We start from the raw sequence: 16,784 nt of genomic DNA on the forward strand, positions 1-16,784 counted from the left end.
GGAAAGGGAGCTCACCCCACCACCAGCACCTGCCTTTTCTGTGTGAAACCTACCTCAAAATACCAGTTTCTGGAATTTCTTATTCAGAAATTTATCAGTGGCTACTATTTTCCTAGTTCACTTGGGAATTTCAGGAATCACTTTGCATTTTTTCCTTATTGTCCTCATTTACATTCTCTCCTGAAGCTGAGAATTTCCATTTGCTCAGGTAGTTTTGCTTGTGTCTTGCAGAAAGATGCAAAGCCCCAAAGTCCACCTTAGTGCATGGCCATCCTAACAGTGGTCTGGGGCTGGATGCAGGGTGTCTTGGACCAGTTTACTGCATATCTCTGCTTTGCACGTAACAGGAACTTGCTGAATTACGGCTCCATAGCTTTTGGTGCATGCCAAAGTGCTTGTGGCTACCCACCCTTCTGATGTCACTCTCCCAACCACTCTCATGGACTTTCCCCCATCCCAAAATGTCAGAGCTTGTTCACCAGCCTTGTAAAATGAGAGGTGTCACACTTGCCTGATTAATTTTATATATTTTTTCCATTCACATTAAAATGCTGTGGAAGGATAGAATGTAAGAAAATAGTGCAGAAGGTAGTCTCACCCCTGAGGATTTGCAGCTGTACTAATCACCAAAGATTAGGAACAGGCCTGCCCTTAATAGGCCACAGCTGTGTCCAATAAGAAGAAGAGTGCTACAAAAGAGTGGGTTAGCTGGTGGTAAAGAGAGTGTTGGAGATTGTTGTCAGTGCTGCAAAGAGATGCTCATGAGAAATCACCGAGAAGGTATGGGAACTTTGCAGTACAATGACAACAAAATGCCACTTGTTAATTTCATTAGCTGTTATGAAAGGAGGTTTTGCACATGATGCATGCATAGAGAATGGTGTGAGAGTGTCTTTGGAGAAAATGTACCTACATTTTCAGGTACGTATTTTTTAATGTATGTAACTTCATGTGTATGTATATGTACTACAAATCTGCACGTTAAGTGTAAGTATAAAGAAATTGTATGCATATTTATGCATATCTCCACACTCTTATATTTTAACTTCTATAGAGAAATAAGCTATTTATAAATGTGCATTTTTCTCTTTATAGGCATTTGTGGCCCAGATAGGCAGCCAGTCACAGGTCATGACCTTTCCAGAAATGTCTCCTCCCTGTCGTAAAACATCAGCTGGAGCAACATTGCAGCCCAGTGTATTCTGTGAAAGGAGAATGGTGATGGCACAGCATCATTCCAGTGCAGATAGACAAGGAAATTTGTCCTGATGATGAATCTTGGCCCTGTCTGAGATTACAGGGGGCATCACATTGTCACAAAAAGCCATCAGCCAGTGGCAAGGCCATGCGAACACGTCATGGGTTATACATTGCACAAAATGGCTGCTCTCTGCTGTCAAATGGCAGCTGAACAAAACGGCGGCCCCGTGTGTGCCACAGGAAGGGGCCTGATGTGAGGTGACTCTGGGTTACCTTCTGCTCCCAGTGGTATGGCATAGGGCCTACAGGTGGGCTGTGAGGTCACAGCAAATGGAGACACCCTGACAGAAGGACATGGCGTAAACAAAGCTCATCACTGGAAGAGGGGAGGTGTGGTAGTGTGTTGTTAAGTTTCTTGTGTTATTCCCCCAATTTATGTATTGTTTTCCCCTATTATGTGTAAAATGGTTTCGTTCCCCCAGTTTTTCCCGCCACTGCTAGCCTGTCAGCTAAGTTGCCATAGCAACCGCTATTCATAGTTGCCGATGTGTAATTGCTCCTCCCCTGGTTTCCCTTATCAGTGAAAGTTGTTTCCTCCCTGTCCAGTCAATCACTCCCTTTCTCCTCCCAGGTTTCGAGAACCTTCTCCTCTCTGGAGATGGTGGCTGGCTGGGGTCCCAGGACACCTCCTTTACCTTTTGATTATTGGTCTCCATGGAGTGTCAGTTCTGTGAAGTTCATCCCCTCACCTTTCCCGATTGGTTCCGCCTGTACCCACCCCCCTCCTTTATAATCCTGTTTCACCCCCTATGATAGAAACTTTTTCCCGGTTGGTTTCCCGGTGTTTGGATCCCACAACACCTTCAATAAACCGATGTTTAACCCCCGGGAAATGGTCAGCTCCGTTCCTCCCCAATACCAGCGGTGTGAGCCAGTCCGCAGCCAGCACAGCCCGAGGCCATCAGACGCCGAAGGGCGCTGGCCAGGAATTGCAGAGGGGCGTCGGCCTTTCGCCCTCAGCTAGCCGGACTCTAAACTTCGGGCCACATATGTTCTCCTCTGCAGGGAGGGACATTTTTATAGGAGACCATGTGAGGGCCAGCAGGGGCAGAGCTTCCAGGGGACATTTTGGGCAGAGACAGGTACATCTCTCCCTTCCTCTTGACAGTCCATTTGCTGCTTACTCAAGACAATCCATTCCTGTTTCTCAGTTCTCAAACCAAAAATAAGGTAGATTGGGTGGGTTACTTTAGGAATGGAGGAGGGGTAGAGTTTAGAAAGAAGAGCTCCAAATAGCACAGAGGTAAAAATGCAGGAAAGCACAAAACACAGATATTTTGTTCTTTCTTGTTAAAGCTATAATGCAGTAAAGGACTTATTTCAGGAGAGATAAGGAACAGGCTGAACCTTTTCTTACAAGATTCAAGCCTATCTTCTATCAAAGCATTAGTTTACCATTAACATTATTTGGTCAAGTGGGCACATATTGCAAACCCCTCTCTTTGGAAACTAGAATCCAATTCCTGAGATGGATCTATCACACCTTATTTTTTTATAGCAGATCTTAGCAAATTAGGGACATCTTGTTCTGGGAGCTTCTTTTTTTACTCCAAGAGAAAAAAATTTCTGAAAAACAGATCAGACATTTTAACTTAACAGTAGTACTCTCTTTTTATTTTGCTTGTTAGCCAGCAAAATGGGACTATATTAGCATATTAAATTAAATTCTGTGTTTCAGTGTTAGCTAAAGTTAAAGTAGTGTAAGTTATAGTTAAATTCACTTTCATATAGCAAACTGTATTTCTAACTATCATACAATACGCTGAAATTTAGGTGTAGTCCAAGCAATAGCTAACTTCCTCTAAGTGACAGAAAAAGTTACAGTAATTACTGTACAGTTCCATAACAATTCATTATATTTATCTTACAATAAATCTGTGTTAGCCTTTACTAATTTGTGTACATCTACTACTTCATACTTACTATTTCATATCTAGCTGCATTATCTAGTACCATTTGGAAAGTGAATGAATTCTTTGTACAGTGATTTCTATATTATATACCTAAGAGTGAGATTTGGAATACAGCATACCCTGGCAAGCTGAAACCAAAATTATTGGTTATATTGCAACCAAACCTGAAAATCTCTGAACGGGTTTTTAAATTTTATTATGAACTGAAGTAACAGATCTTTTGTCTATTCAATTTGATGCTGTATCAGGTCATATTGACATTGGAACAGCCATTACCAACGGTTGTCTGTCTACCACAGAAAAAGGCAACACTGATTTCTGTTTTGAAGCACTATACTTTCACTCATATACTTCCTGATTATGGCTGTGAAACTAAACACTCTTGCATATATTTTAATATACAAATACTCTATTCAGTGTAAAATCATATATTCACATGGTTGTTAATGAACAAAAAGTGACTTCATGTGATTTTATAATTGGTGTGTTTTCTACAGATTACCTACTTATGAGCCCAATTGTGTTTTTCTCACTTCAAAGCCAGCCTGCAAAAATTATCCTTTGAAAACAATAGAAATTCTTTAGATTCATATAACACTTGAGAAACTTTGACTTAATGCTATGACATAGTTGAGAGTCTTTGATCAAAGAGTTTCACAACCTAAGCTTGTAAAATATTCAGACCAATCTTTTTGTTTTTCCAGTGCATTCATTAGCCTTCTGCAAGTGCTAGAAATTTAGACTTTTTTAAAGCATCCTCTTGATTCAAAAAAGATTTTTTTCTTTAAGGAATCATAGCTATCAAAATCATAGAGATATTGAATAGAAAAACTGTAATATTGTCCATATTATATGGTTTGTCAGTAGCTAGCAATTAATTTAAGAGGTCTAAACAACATGTTTCTATCACTCAATTTTCTGAAAATATTTTAGCAGTGGATTTTCCACATATTTGGCCTTACCATTTGGCCAAATTTATTTGGGTTTGGGAATTTTTCTATAAACACATTTTTCTTTGTCTATGTGTACCATAAAAGATATATTTTTATTTAGTGCGTTCCTATTAAAGTGCCTAAACATGAAGCTTCACAGCTAAGCAGATTGTTAAAATACTTACCCAATGATAAAAACAACTTGAAATGGAAAAAACATAGAGAGTATTTTTAACATTTTAAATTGTCTGAGGTTAAGTTTTCACCATAGGTCCGGCCAAGTATATTGAAAAAATAATTAAATGTCTCCCAGATTAAATTAAGAAGCAATAATAATTAGCAGAAAACAGATCTATGACAGAAAATTGGAATAAAGCTTCTGGCCACTAAGAAATTAATTTCCAGAGCAGTTTCCAAGGTAGCATGAGAAATGAAGCTAAAATGTTTTAGAATTATGACTGGGTGGCATATAGAAATGATTGTGTGACAAAATTGGAATTACAAGAAAGAGAAAATTAAGCTAATTAGTTAAGTAATTATGTTTATAGGTTTACTCACCCTGACTGGGTCACCCATAACCCTTCTCAAAACACATTGTAGTAGGATGTATCAGTTTTGTTCTTTTCTGTTTTTCTTTCAATGGCACCACATGGTTATGGATTTTTTGTTTTATTTTCAGCCGTATGTTTGTTAAATATTGCTGGAGAGGATTACATGGCCTTGGCTGGCTAGCATCATGTAAAACAGATGATCTGTATAATTTTATGGATCTGCATAATTGATTACTCAAGCAACATCCTAGACCCAAGCAGACATCCCTTCCAGTCTTCAGTCCCAGTGTCCTCAGCATGTCCTGCATAAAGACTTCAAACACTGCTCTGTCCAGCGAGAGCCATTGGAGAAATGACTAAGAAAGCTAAGATGAAGAGAGACAATATAACATTATGCCATTATCAACTTCACAGGGTACCCATATCTGTAATGTTGAGTGAAAATACCTCATAGCTACATGGATTTAGTAGATCTGCAGAAATTTCAAGGGAAAAAAGATGATCCAAGGCCTACAAAGTCTCCCACAAAGGCTTATGATGTAAGTACTCAGCCTTCAAAACTTCAAAAATGAAAATAATTTTAATCAATTATTCACTCTTTCTTCCCATTTAAGAACCAGGGGCAACAAATTACTCCACCAGACAGTAGGCTAAGGCCAATCAAAAGGCGTTTATTCACTCAGTGTGTAGTCATGTGGTATATGTCATGGTTAAAGCTCAGTAGGCCGCTAAGCACCACACAGCTTCTCACTCACACCTCCTCATTGGGATGGGAAGAGTATTAGAAGAGAAAAAGTGAGAAAATTAATGGATTGACATTAATGCAGATTAATATACAAAGGAAGTGTGCATTAATAAAGAAAGAGGAAGAATTCACTCCCTGCCATGGGCAGGCAGGCATTCAGACATTTCTAGGGTTTCATCACACATAGCCATTACTTGGAGAGACAAATGCCATAACTACCAAGATCCCCACTTCCTTTTTCTTCCTCCTCACAGCATTTAGTGCTAAGCACACCACCATATGGTATGGGATATTATTTTGGTCAGTTGGGGTCAGCTACCCTGGCTATGTCCCCTCCTAATCTCCGGCCCACTCCTACCCTACTCATTGATGAGGCAATGTGAGAAGTAGAAAAGGCCTTGACACTGATCAACACTGCGTTGGTGACAAATCCAAAATACAACACCATGTTATATCCTACAAAGAAAATGAACTGTATTCCAGCCAAAACCATTACCATATAATATGTAGAATCTGTGTCACAGTATGCTGAAAATGGTGGTGTCATGAGCTGGACAAGTTCATGAGGGAGCCACCAGAGGCTTTAAATATCTACCAGCCATTTCTAGTGGTAGAAATTGCTGAGCAGTGGGACAGAACTCCAAGAAAGGATCAGATATGCTTTCCCTCTTCTGCCCTTGATGTGAAAAGCCACTGCTGACCACTGCTGGAGGCAGGACAGCTGAGCATGAGTGGCTTTCATCTGACACAGAGTGATCCCTACTATAACAGACCTGCACAAAACATTTATGAGCAAATTGCAGTCTTAAACAATGACATAATATAATAATTATCTCTGCTTAGTTCTTTATTCCTAATAAATCCTAGCACAAATGACATCTCAATTACCGCAGTTCATTATAACTCTTAGATAATTCTCTTTTTTCCCAGCTGAGTTCAAAACATGGCTTAAAGTATTCTTCATAACAAAGTAAAGTGGTTTTTTTTTTACAGCAGGATGGCTCAAGGGACAGCTTGAGATCCAGTTAAAAAAGGAACTAGTTACTAATAGCAAATACTTTAATTAAGTGAGATCTGGTTTTTTTTTTGCTTCCTGGTACTGTTACTATGTTCTTCAGTATTATAAACTTTTATTAGAACAAGCACGCCTCTCGAATCCTTGCAGATAAAACAAGGTCAGAGCATGGACAGTTGTAACATCTGCATGAGTTAGCACTCAGGGCTCTGGGATGTGTGAATTGCTTAATGGGTTGTTAACTCAGATGTGCATTGATAATAACTGAAAGATCAACTTGTCAACATTACTTATTTGGCCACTGATCAAGGCACTATAAGAGGATGAGGGAGATAATATGAAGGTCAGAATAATTTTCTGGGAGAATTTCACTTAGGCACATGAATATTGTTACTCCCTAATAGGTTACTGAGGGGAAAAAACCCAAAAACCAACAAACAATTGTGAAACTCAGGTTGAGCCAATATGTGGAACACCATTCCAAGCAGAGAGGTAGTCTGAGCCCATGCTGCATTTAAAACTCGCTGGTGAGCCCAAGGAGTCAAAGGCACAAGATAAAATCTTGTTCAAGGCTCTGAACAGGTTCTCATTTTAGTGTCTCATATGTGTGAAACCTAATTTACAATTCCTAGAGTTTCTTTGAGTTCAAGACCTACTATCCTAGTAACATTCACTAGAGACATCCCTATGGCCCAGATATGCAAGGAACTCTGCAATAGAATAAAACAATGGCTGCCTGGGAGAGTTTCATCTAATATCTTATATTGTTTTGAAGGCAGGCATAGAGCACAGAAGAAAGAAGGTTTCATTTAGTTTCAGTATTCCAAGGAAATTACTTAAATTATACCAGCTGAATGTTTTTGTTTCATTATACAGGTTCCTGTCTTCATTATATATTTTTTTCTTTTATTCAGAATTTTGTTCGGAAAAGGTCTTCTTGAAAGAAAAATTGAAGAAGGAAGATTATGAGGTCTCAACCTCATTGGGGCAAAATTATCCACAAGACTTTATGAACTGAATGTGACAATGGATGAAACAGGCACAAAATTTGCATGAAATAATTCTCTATCCTGCAAGCTTTTCATTATCATTTTATTAACAGAACATCAGAGTTTTTACAGTGAAAAAGTTTAAAAGTGCACAAGCTTTGTAGTAAACATAGGACCCAAGTAAGACCTCTAACACCCTCTCTAATAAAAGAAAATAGAAAACTAAATCTGCTATTTTCCAGGCGCAAAACCCAAAAAATAGAAAGTAAATTCTTCTTCAGTGTCTCAGTGGGTTGCATCAGTTACCTTTAAGGAAAGAAGAAATTAAGGCACAGGCCAGTATAGCAGCTTATCTATAAATGGGGTCTTGTATCTGTCAAGGAGGTGTTGTATTTATTCTATTGCTCTAACTGGAAGACCATTTAAATTCTCTTGTATTAGTGGTTTGGCTATTCTTAGATGACTTTGCCAGAAGACACTGCAATTCTGCTCAAGTATACTATAGCAAATCTATTTTTTTTGGTGAAAGAAAAATTATATATTCAATGTGTCCACATATATTTAATTCACGGGCTACAAATGAGCAGTTACAAGTTTTAGACATTTCTAGGAAGACTCAGGGTATGTGGTATTGAGTTGTATCTGTCACCTTGAATCCCTGCAGCACCAGGCTTGTTATAACAAAGCTCCTGTCCTGCCACACCGCAGGTTCAGCTGTATCTGAACAAATAAATCACTGTAATACAGAAGCACATCTACAAAACATGGTTGTCACTTACTGACATTTATTAAGCAAAAAACTGGCAGCAAAAATACATGAAGCTAATGCCAGTCATTGGGAATATGCAACTATTTATATATATAAAAAATATATGTCAAACCAGAAAACACAGTGGGATCTGGAATCTTGTTACCAACTATAACTTAAGGAAAATGATGCAACATTACCCTCTAATAACAAACAAAATTTTTAAGCACTGGAATTACAAGGTGTTGTTCCATCAACACAAGTTTTCTTTTAAGAGTAAATTATTGAAAACTTGAAAACAAATCTACTAAACTTCAGAAGACCATATTATTCCTGCCAAAAAGGATTTTTCCAGGAAAAAGAACCACCTCAGTCTAAAAATATTGGCTACCTACTGTTTCATTGGCCTATAGTGCTGTCCTGTGGATGCTACCACTGGACTAAAACTGAAGATACCCAGGGTGCTCTTGCACCACTAATTTAGTTCAGAACCTGAGTGTCTTTTATTGCCAATTTCTGATCATCCTTACTTGCATTCTTATTGTGGAAAACCCTTGGAGAATAGAAATTGTACTGCTTTCATGTGAAACTGAAACAGAAGCTGTGCCCAAAAGTGACAGACAGAGTGCATTCAAACCAGGAACTGGTGTTCAGCGCAGTACAGAGAGAGTCTGAAGTAACACAACAGCCTGCAGATGATTCTGATGTGGGCATTGGGTCCTGATCTTTATCTGTTTTTCTTTCTGATCTGCTCCAGTTACACCATTTGCTCATGTGGATGTACTCTCAACCAAAATGGAAGTACACAGAGTTACATATTTATTTTCTTATATGCTTGCATGGCCCTAAAACAGTGTCACAGTAATCTCTATAACAATAAAATCACAAGTGCAACCTTGTACATGTACATTTAAGTAGTTCTGTAAGAAATGCTGGCACACCTTAAATTTAAAAACTAGCATTAGTAACATGATAGGATAGAAAGCCTACCTGGTTTGTGCTTGCTTTTGCAAATAATGCTAATGGTACTACTGGAATGACCTGTTTAATATAGTCAACTCCTTACAAAGTTGGAGTTGCAGTATTTCTCATACCTTAGATTTGCTAAAGTGTTTTACAGACTAAGAGAACCAATCAGTTTGCTTTCACATAAACTAAACCTGGGGAGGATTTTTGTATACAGTTGCCATTTGAATGCACATGCTCACAGAGGACATTCTGCAATGCTGTCACCGTGCTTCAGTTTTCCTGCAGAGTTCACTAGAAATAGGAATATCCCTCCACTTTGGATGTTACTGAAGTCTCCTTCATATGGACAGTGTACACTTGGTCCAAACTAAGGTCTTTGACTGAGGCTTTGGCCCAGCAGAGATTTTAACCCACTCAGTAACAGAGAAGCCAATTGCTATAGCCCACAGGTCTCCCACTCTGGAAGAGAACAGTAAGGAATTATTTAGGCCATATCTAATTCATCTTAGCAATTAGGCCAGATTTCCCACATGCAAAGTGCTTCCAAGGTTATGAAACATTTGGTAATCAAGACTCCTTTCTTTTAAGCCTACTACCCAGCCCAAATGTGCTTAATTTAATCTAGCTGAGTTCTACACTTCAAACTCAGTGGAAATGATTAAAGGTTTGAAAAAAGCTATAGAATGTGGCAAAAAAAAAGACGTAAGAATGAAAGGATAATGGACTTCCAGATTACCAAGTTCTTCTAAATAATACTTTGAAATTTTAAGCACTAAGGAATTTGAGGACTATGAATAATATCTTCCCCCGAACCCAGTGTTTTACTTAATACAAAAGCCTTAAAAAGCCTTAAAATAGATGCCTGGGATTTATTTTAGATTTAGAAGTAAGAGTGCCACCTAGTGAGTCACTATTACCACACTGTAGTTCCTCGTTGAATTTATGGGAAGTCCCCCACCAGTAACTCTGAAATGGGGGGATGATGTTTGGGAGGGATCTTATTTTTCCTTACGCTGTGTATGTAGCACAAACAGAAGTTACGAGCTTGAGGCAGAAATCACTGAGGAGATTCTATAGGCTATGTTATTCAGGAAGGCAGACCAGGTAATCACTAACCATCATGGTCCTTAAAACCTATTGAGGTTAGTCATTTCAGCTGGCAAGCTCTGACAGGCTGGAGAAAAAGGATATTCAGCACTGATGTTAGTATATATTCTGCTTCTCCTACATATGTGCTAGTTTTAGTTCATCTTGTGAAATTCAGATAGTCCTTGAGGGCAGGATCACATTTCTCCAAAGATGTAGTTAACCCAGCTGGCAAGTCATTCACTCACAGCACAGATGGGAACTGTGCAGATGCTCTCCGATCTAACTTAAATAATAAAATTCCTGTTGAATCTCATCAATGTGCAACGCATAAAACAATGTGAATTACTGTTCATTATTCCTCTGACAACTACAATCAATAATGCAAAATACTCCAAAGTCTGACTAATATTTGTAAAGAAGTTTCTACTGAGAAAACAGCAGTGTATATTCTGTTCCTAAGGGACAATATAATCCTTGATTTTTCTGTTTCATCACTTGGTTTTATAAAATCTATTTTTAAAATTTCTACATACTAATTACTAATCCCCACATTAACTGTCCTGGAGATGTCTCAAGGATGGCTTTTTCAGCTAGTCAGCAAAATCTTACAGTAGCAGATTAGGTGACATGGGAGTAAACAGAAGAAATGAAGGAAAGCAAGGAAAGGTGAGTCAAGACCAACCCCTGTAGGATTCCCTTTCCTCCCCTGCTCCACTGACTTCATCTTCCCAGCTGTTTCCTTCCTCCTGCAGCCACTTGCCTCTACCAATTTATATATACCACTTGCATCACTGTGCCAAGGCTCCCAGAGCCATGCCAAAGGCTGTGGGATACACTGGAGGGAATGCCTTTATCCATATGAAGGAGCAAACCCAAGGTACTGCTGAGGGAGGAGCAGTCCCTTGTCCGGTTATCTCGGCTGTTTGAGGGGCCTGGAAAGGCCCGAGGTGGCCTTGGGGCAGCCCGCGTATCGAAGGACGAGAAGAGGCTTCAGTTCTTCTTTCGGTTTTTATGTTTATTAATTGTTTATCTAAAAGATTTTCTTTCAGCCGAACAGAGCTCTGCTCAGCAGCCAGCCATGAGCACACTGTCTGCCCTCCGGGGCAGCCACGTATCTTTATACCCATTGTTACGTGTACAATATTTATCATTTTTCCCAATACCATTTATTCTTATAACTCGGTGCACTCTCAGTAATAACCAATCCAAAGGTGCCACCGTGGCCAAAGAAGATGGAGGAGAAGAAGAAGAAGAAGAAGGACAGGACACGCCCCAATTCCTCCATCTTACTTCTCTAAACCCCCCTGTACAGAAATCCTAAACCCTGTGTCTCACCCTCTAATTAACCAATCCCTTCACCATTCACCCCGGTGAAACCCTCCTATCCTCATACAGGTGTCGTCTCCTGTGTAGGATCAAAGTCCAGCCACCAGACACTTCTGGAACATTCCAGGACTCCCGAGCCCCCCAAGGGTGGTCTCGGTGGCTCGGCACCTCAGGACTGAGATCTTGAGATCCGACAGTCCCTTCCCATACTTTTCACCCCCTCCCTTAGGAGGGTGCAGCCTGTGACGGTAGCAGAAGGGGATGGATCAGATCTTGCAATCCCCATCTGAAGGACAGGCAGTTCATTACTCTCTGCATGTTGCCACCCTAGTCAGCAGCCCAACTGCCTTAAGCAGTTAAATCAGTTAACTCTGATTTTTCCTCCCATAACTGCACACACTGTTCAGATCAGTTCTAATAAACCTACATCACACTGATTTTTCTCCTAGTAATCATTAGTTTCATTTTCTATGTGCTTATGTGCATTCATGTCTCTGTCATCCACTTGGATTTATTCCCAAAACTGCTTTTCATTTGAAAGCCATTGTTTTCTGTAATTTTTATACCTTGTACCCTTGTTTATATTAGTGCAACTTTGCTCTGTTGTATGCCCAGAAGGGCCATTTAGAAAAGAAGAAAAATATCATTATCTTTGTTTAACAGCTAGTGAGTCTCAGACACAGAGGTTAAATGACTTACCAAGCAGAAGTTATTGGCTGAACTGAAAATAAGTCTGTTATCTACCCTCTACAAACATCCTATCTTCCAGACTGAATAAAACCAAGTGCTGATTGCAAAGGGAAAGATAAAATGATAAATATCACTGGCTCCAGTTCTATTACACTATTAAGTGAATCTTCACTTGTCAGGTAAAGCCATTGGTAACTGACTGCCATTAGTTTCAGCTCAGTGCTTACAGCCTGTAGGAACAAAGATACTACATTGAACATCCATTTAAAAAGCAATTCCATAACTTTGAAATGCCACTGGATTGCCATCACTGATTTTGTAATTATTTCAGATCATTTCATAATATTTAGGAAAAACTGTCTAAAAATAATTTTATCTCATACAAGTTCATTTGAGGAAAAGAGCTACCGAATACTGAAGCTGTTTCTTCTTTACTAAGATTGCTCTTCTATGTGTAATTTTCATTAAATGGTAGTGGTCAGACAGATATTCAACATAAGCTCAGAGGCAAAACAATAAAAAAAGGTACAATACAGGCTGCAAATCTCAAAGCAATTCAAGCAGAGAATGATAAATGACAGATCTGGTGGTTTCATTAGCTGCTTGTGCTGTATGTAAGTCATATTAATACAAGTGTAGACTTTTAAATATGTTCACTGAGGAAAAAGTCCACTAAACAAATCAAACAGATAAAGCCTCACTCCTGCAATCTGATAAATCAGACAACTTGAGAACCTGATGGCTGGTTTGGACCATTAGCAGCAGATGCCCCAGAAAGGACATTTGGGCATTGGGAAGCAGACCCAGGAATCACAGATGTCCTTTGCTGCTGTTGTGTCCTTTTGGGGGTTTTTCTCCCAGCACTCTACATGTAAAAACTAGAGCTGTCCAAATTTAATCTAAATTCAAGTGGTCTCCTGTTTGAGAGGATGCCCAGCAGTAATCAGGAGACAATAAATGATCATATGATCAAAACATTACTCTGCAAAGAAATTTATCCCCAAAAGTTTTTCTTAAGTTTTTGGTTAGATGCCTGTTCCCCCTTTCTTTGCTGGATTTAATGTTTTCTATATTTTAAACTTCAAATCTGTGTTAAAATCATTGAATATGCCCTATGAAGACCTCCTTTAAGGTGAAATGGAGGGAAGCATGCCCTGGATGGGATATATTACCACAAATTAATGGTGTGTTTTCCTGGTCTCTCAGAAACACAGATCTAGACCAGAAAGGGGAGATGAAATCAGGGAAGATTAAAGGTTCACTATTTTAAGATTTTGAAGGAAGTCTTGGTGAGAAATATGGACAGATTCAAAACAAAAAATACAAATCTTATTTTTGCAAGCTAAGCTTTTATTCTCAAAGGTGATTTTGTATTGAAGAAATTGACATTTTTAGAAAAAAAGAAGCAAATAAAATATCATTGACAGGTAGAAAAATTGATTATAAATGAAGGATTATTTTTGTTATTTTAATGGTGTTATATATTTTAATCAAAGATTTCTTAATATTGGACCCCTATATGGAATAAGATAATCACACTTCGTAGTTCCTAAAGGTAGCTAAATGAAGGAATAATTACTCTGTTTAGCTAGTTAGGACTGATAGAAGTTTTTCCTTTTGATTTTTATTTTGATAAAAATCAAAACTTTCCTTCCAATGTGATAATCATAGCCTGATACACTTAAAAACAGACAATGCAAGCAAAAATGCAAGCATTATTTCATAATAAACATGTCTGAGCCTTACTTGTACAGTTTCTTTCCTCTGAAAAAAGTGATGTGTTTATTACTTCCCAGTAGGCTATTAGGTTTACTTACCAAGGCCATCCTCCAAGAAAGCTGACTTTTGCAAGAATGCCGAGTAACTGACAAAAAGTTTCAACTGCAAAGTTCATATGATATAAATAGGCCTGCTAAATCTGGCAATGTGAAAAGTACTTGATTCAACTGAGCAGTTTTCGAAGTCAAATACTCAAAATTACATAATTGCTACAAAATTACACAGGTTCTTTACAGATACTATACATGAAACTTCAGGTATCTCAAATGTAGGTGTTGACCTGTGAAGTGTCTGCGCTTCCTTTATCACGAATGTGGATCTACTCTGTGCAAACATTTGAGCATCAGGAGGGCCCAAGGGCAGAAACACATTTAAGAAACACATGTGCCCATGTATCAGTTTTTCTGGGTCTGGATTGAAGACACTTGAGACAGTAGTTCATGTTTGGACTCAAGTGTTTATTTTTTCTTATCAGTAAATCAGTCTCACTACTGTGAGGTCGGCAGCTTTTCAATAGCAAAGCACAAAATGGCCAACAATCTCTTGGTACAGGGTCTTTTAAGAATAAACTAAGAACTGACACCTGGGTTATTTTCCCTTTTAACCCAATAACTGATCCCAAAGAACCTACAATACGGACTTTTCTGCCCAATTACAAAATGCTACCCAAACCCATGCAGAAGAAGAAGCAGCATGAAGAAGAAATTCAGGATGACTCCTTGTGCCATCCATCTTGCTTTCATCCCCAACATACTAAAAATCCCAAAACCTAAATTTCTCACCAAGCGATACACTTACACTACTCTCTATTTCACACTATTGTGGATTCTAGTCTATCCTGAAGTCTAGGAAACTTTCTCCATGAATGAGGGGCAAAGTCAGTGCTCCCCTGGGGGTCAGGACACGCCAGAGCAACAGAGAAATATTCCTGGTGCCCTAGGTTTCCACACCCATGGCCATCTGAAATGTTCTAGCAGACCCAAAATACAATACAGGAAGATATTAATGGGATTTGGGGAATGCTTGCATGTTTTGGTCTGACAGGGAAGATGTAGAACATTTGAAGGCATGCTGAATGATACTAGAAGGCAGTGTCCTGCCCAGATTCTGGGATGGACATGGGATATTGTGGGATATTCCTCCAGTACTGTGTGCCTGGACCTGAAGGTAATGCAGGCAGGCTTGTAAGGCACTGCTCAATCCAAAGTCCTGGGGAGCTTTCACAGAAGGTTCTTCACCTGATCACACAAATTGTCCTGCTCCTTACTGGCCCAGAGTATGTCACACAGAAAAGAACCCAGAATCCTGTTTTTTCCTGAAGGGTAGCCAGGCACACCAGCTGTACTATTGCCAGCTCTTCTTCCACCCATACAGAGCATGCCTGGTGAATGGGTCTGTGGGTGGGAGAAGCTCAGAACCATGATGAGACATGAATTGTTTTCCAGTGCCTTGCGTGTACCCTACACCTTGATCATGGCCCAAGATCAAAAGAAAGCCTCAAAACCAATGTACTATTGTAGCAGAGTGGAAAGAAAAGAAGGGGAGAGTCTGCAGCTGGTGTTTTCCCAGCTTCATGCCATGCAAGGATGATAAAGTGCGGCCTGACAGAGCTGTTTCAGATAATACACAGGGTGTAGGATGCATTCACTGAACGCAGTGTATCATTTCCCTGCCAAAACTGTAGTTGGTTTCAACAGAGGGAAGGGAGGGGGAAACCATGTGCATGCTCTGATAAAGATATCTAGGAAGGACAAACTTCATCATGTGGCACATGTTTCATTTCTTGATCAAAATTATGATCATTTATGTGGTGAATGGAGAGCAGTCTCATAATTCTTTTGCTAGCAGCAAAAACTTTTGGAAATGATTGCAGGAGCAGAGAACAGCCTGCTAACAAAAACTATAAGCATATTTGCTTGCCAGATCCTATAACAACTCAATATTTTATATTTTATTTTAGAAAAATATTTACTGATGCTGCCTTTATCCCTTAAAAACAACAACTTACCTTCCTACAAGATTCCTCTTATTCATTCCGACAAATCTTTGTATTTGTAGAGATATTTATGAGTATTTTTAGAGCAAAAGTTCTAGTGAAATAGACTGGTGGATTGATTTTGATTTGTCAAAATCACTTGTAAGACATGCCCACATATAAATATTATAATCTTTAAATGTTCTGTATGAGGTTTTTTAGTACAGGAGATTACAGTTAAAATACTGTGGAGCCTTGTATAAGGTAAATATACAGCTAATTAAAATTTATACCGAATTCTATCTAACATAAAAAGTCTGCTGTAGTCCCATAGAGCCCATATTAGTCTAGGATCACACTGGTATATTTGAGAGAAGAATGCAAGGGTATTTTCATCTTCCCATCTGTCAGCAAACCCTGTGCTCAAACATAACAATACATAGACCAAACTATAGCACTGAAGTTGACAGAGGAGCAGAAAAAACATGGTAGGACTATCAATAAAGGAGCACCAGAACGATATCTTCCAGTTACAGCTGCCTTTCTCTATGTGAGTGCAAAAAAAAAAAAAAATTGATACAGAGCTCATGGCAACCTTCTGCAATGTGGAAGAAACATACCCTGAATAAAATAACAGAAATTGATAGATACAGAGATAGATAAAAATAGGTAAGTATTTAAGAGCTGTAGATCTCATGGAGCAAGCCCAGTGAAGGGCCAAAATGATGGTGAGGGGACCAGAGCATCTCTCATGAACAGAAAGACTGAGAGCTGTGATTTTTCAGCCTAGAGATGAGAAGACT

The 16,784-nt window shown here is 39.0% G+C and overlaps 1 long non-coding RNA gene across 2 annotated transcripts; it reads left to right on the forward strand.

The window, feature by feature from the left end:
* The first annotated feature begins 727 nt into the window (after positions 1-727).
* On the forward strand, positions 728-8,395 carry LOC135446307 (uncharacterized). 2 transcript variants are annotated; one of them, XR_010439720.1, is made up of 3 exons: positions 728-780; positions 4,785-5,195; positions 7,331-8,395. It is a non-coding gene; the product is annotated as an uncharacterized LOC135446307 (long non-coding RNA). The 2 variants fall into 2 exon arrangements; XR_010439721.1 differs by lacking the exons at positions 728-780; positions 7,331-8,395 and adding exons at positions 1,148-1,590; positions 2,270-2,342 and having other exon boundaries at positions 4,785-6,284.
* The last annotated feature ends 8,389 nt before the right edge of the window (positions 8,396-16,784 follow it).

This window comes from Zonotrichia leucophrys, chromosome 3, assembly GCF_028769735.1.
Source record: "Zonotrichia leucophrys gambelii isolate GWCS_2022_RI chromosome 3, RI_Zleu_2.0, whole genome shotgun sequence".
NCBI classification, from domain to species: domain Eukaryota; kingdom Metazoa; phylum Chordata; class Aves; order Passeriformes; family Passerellidae; genus Zonotrichia; species Zonotrichia leucophrys.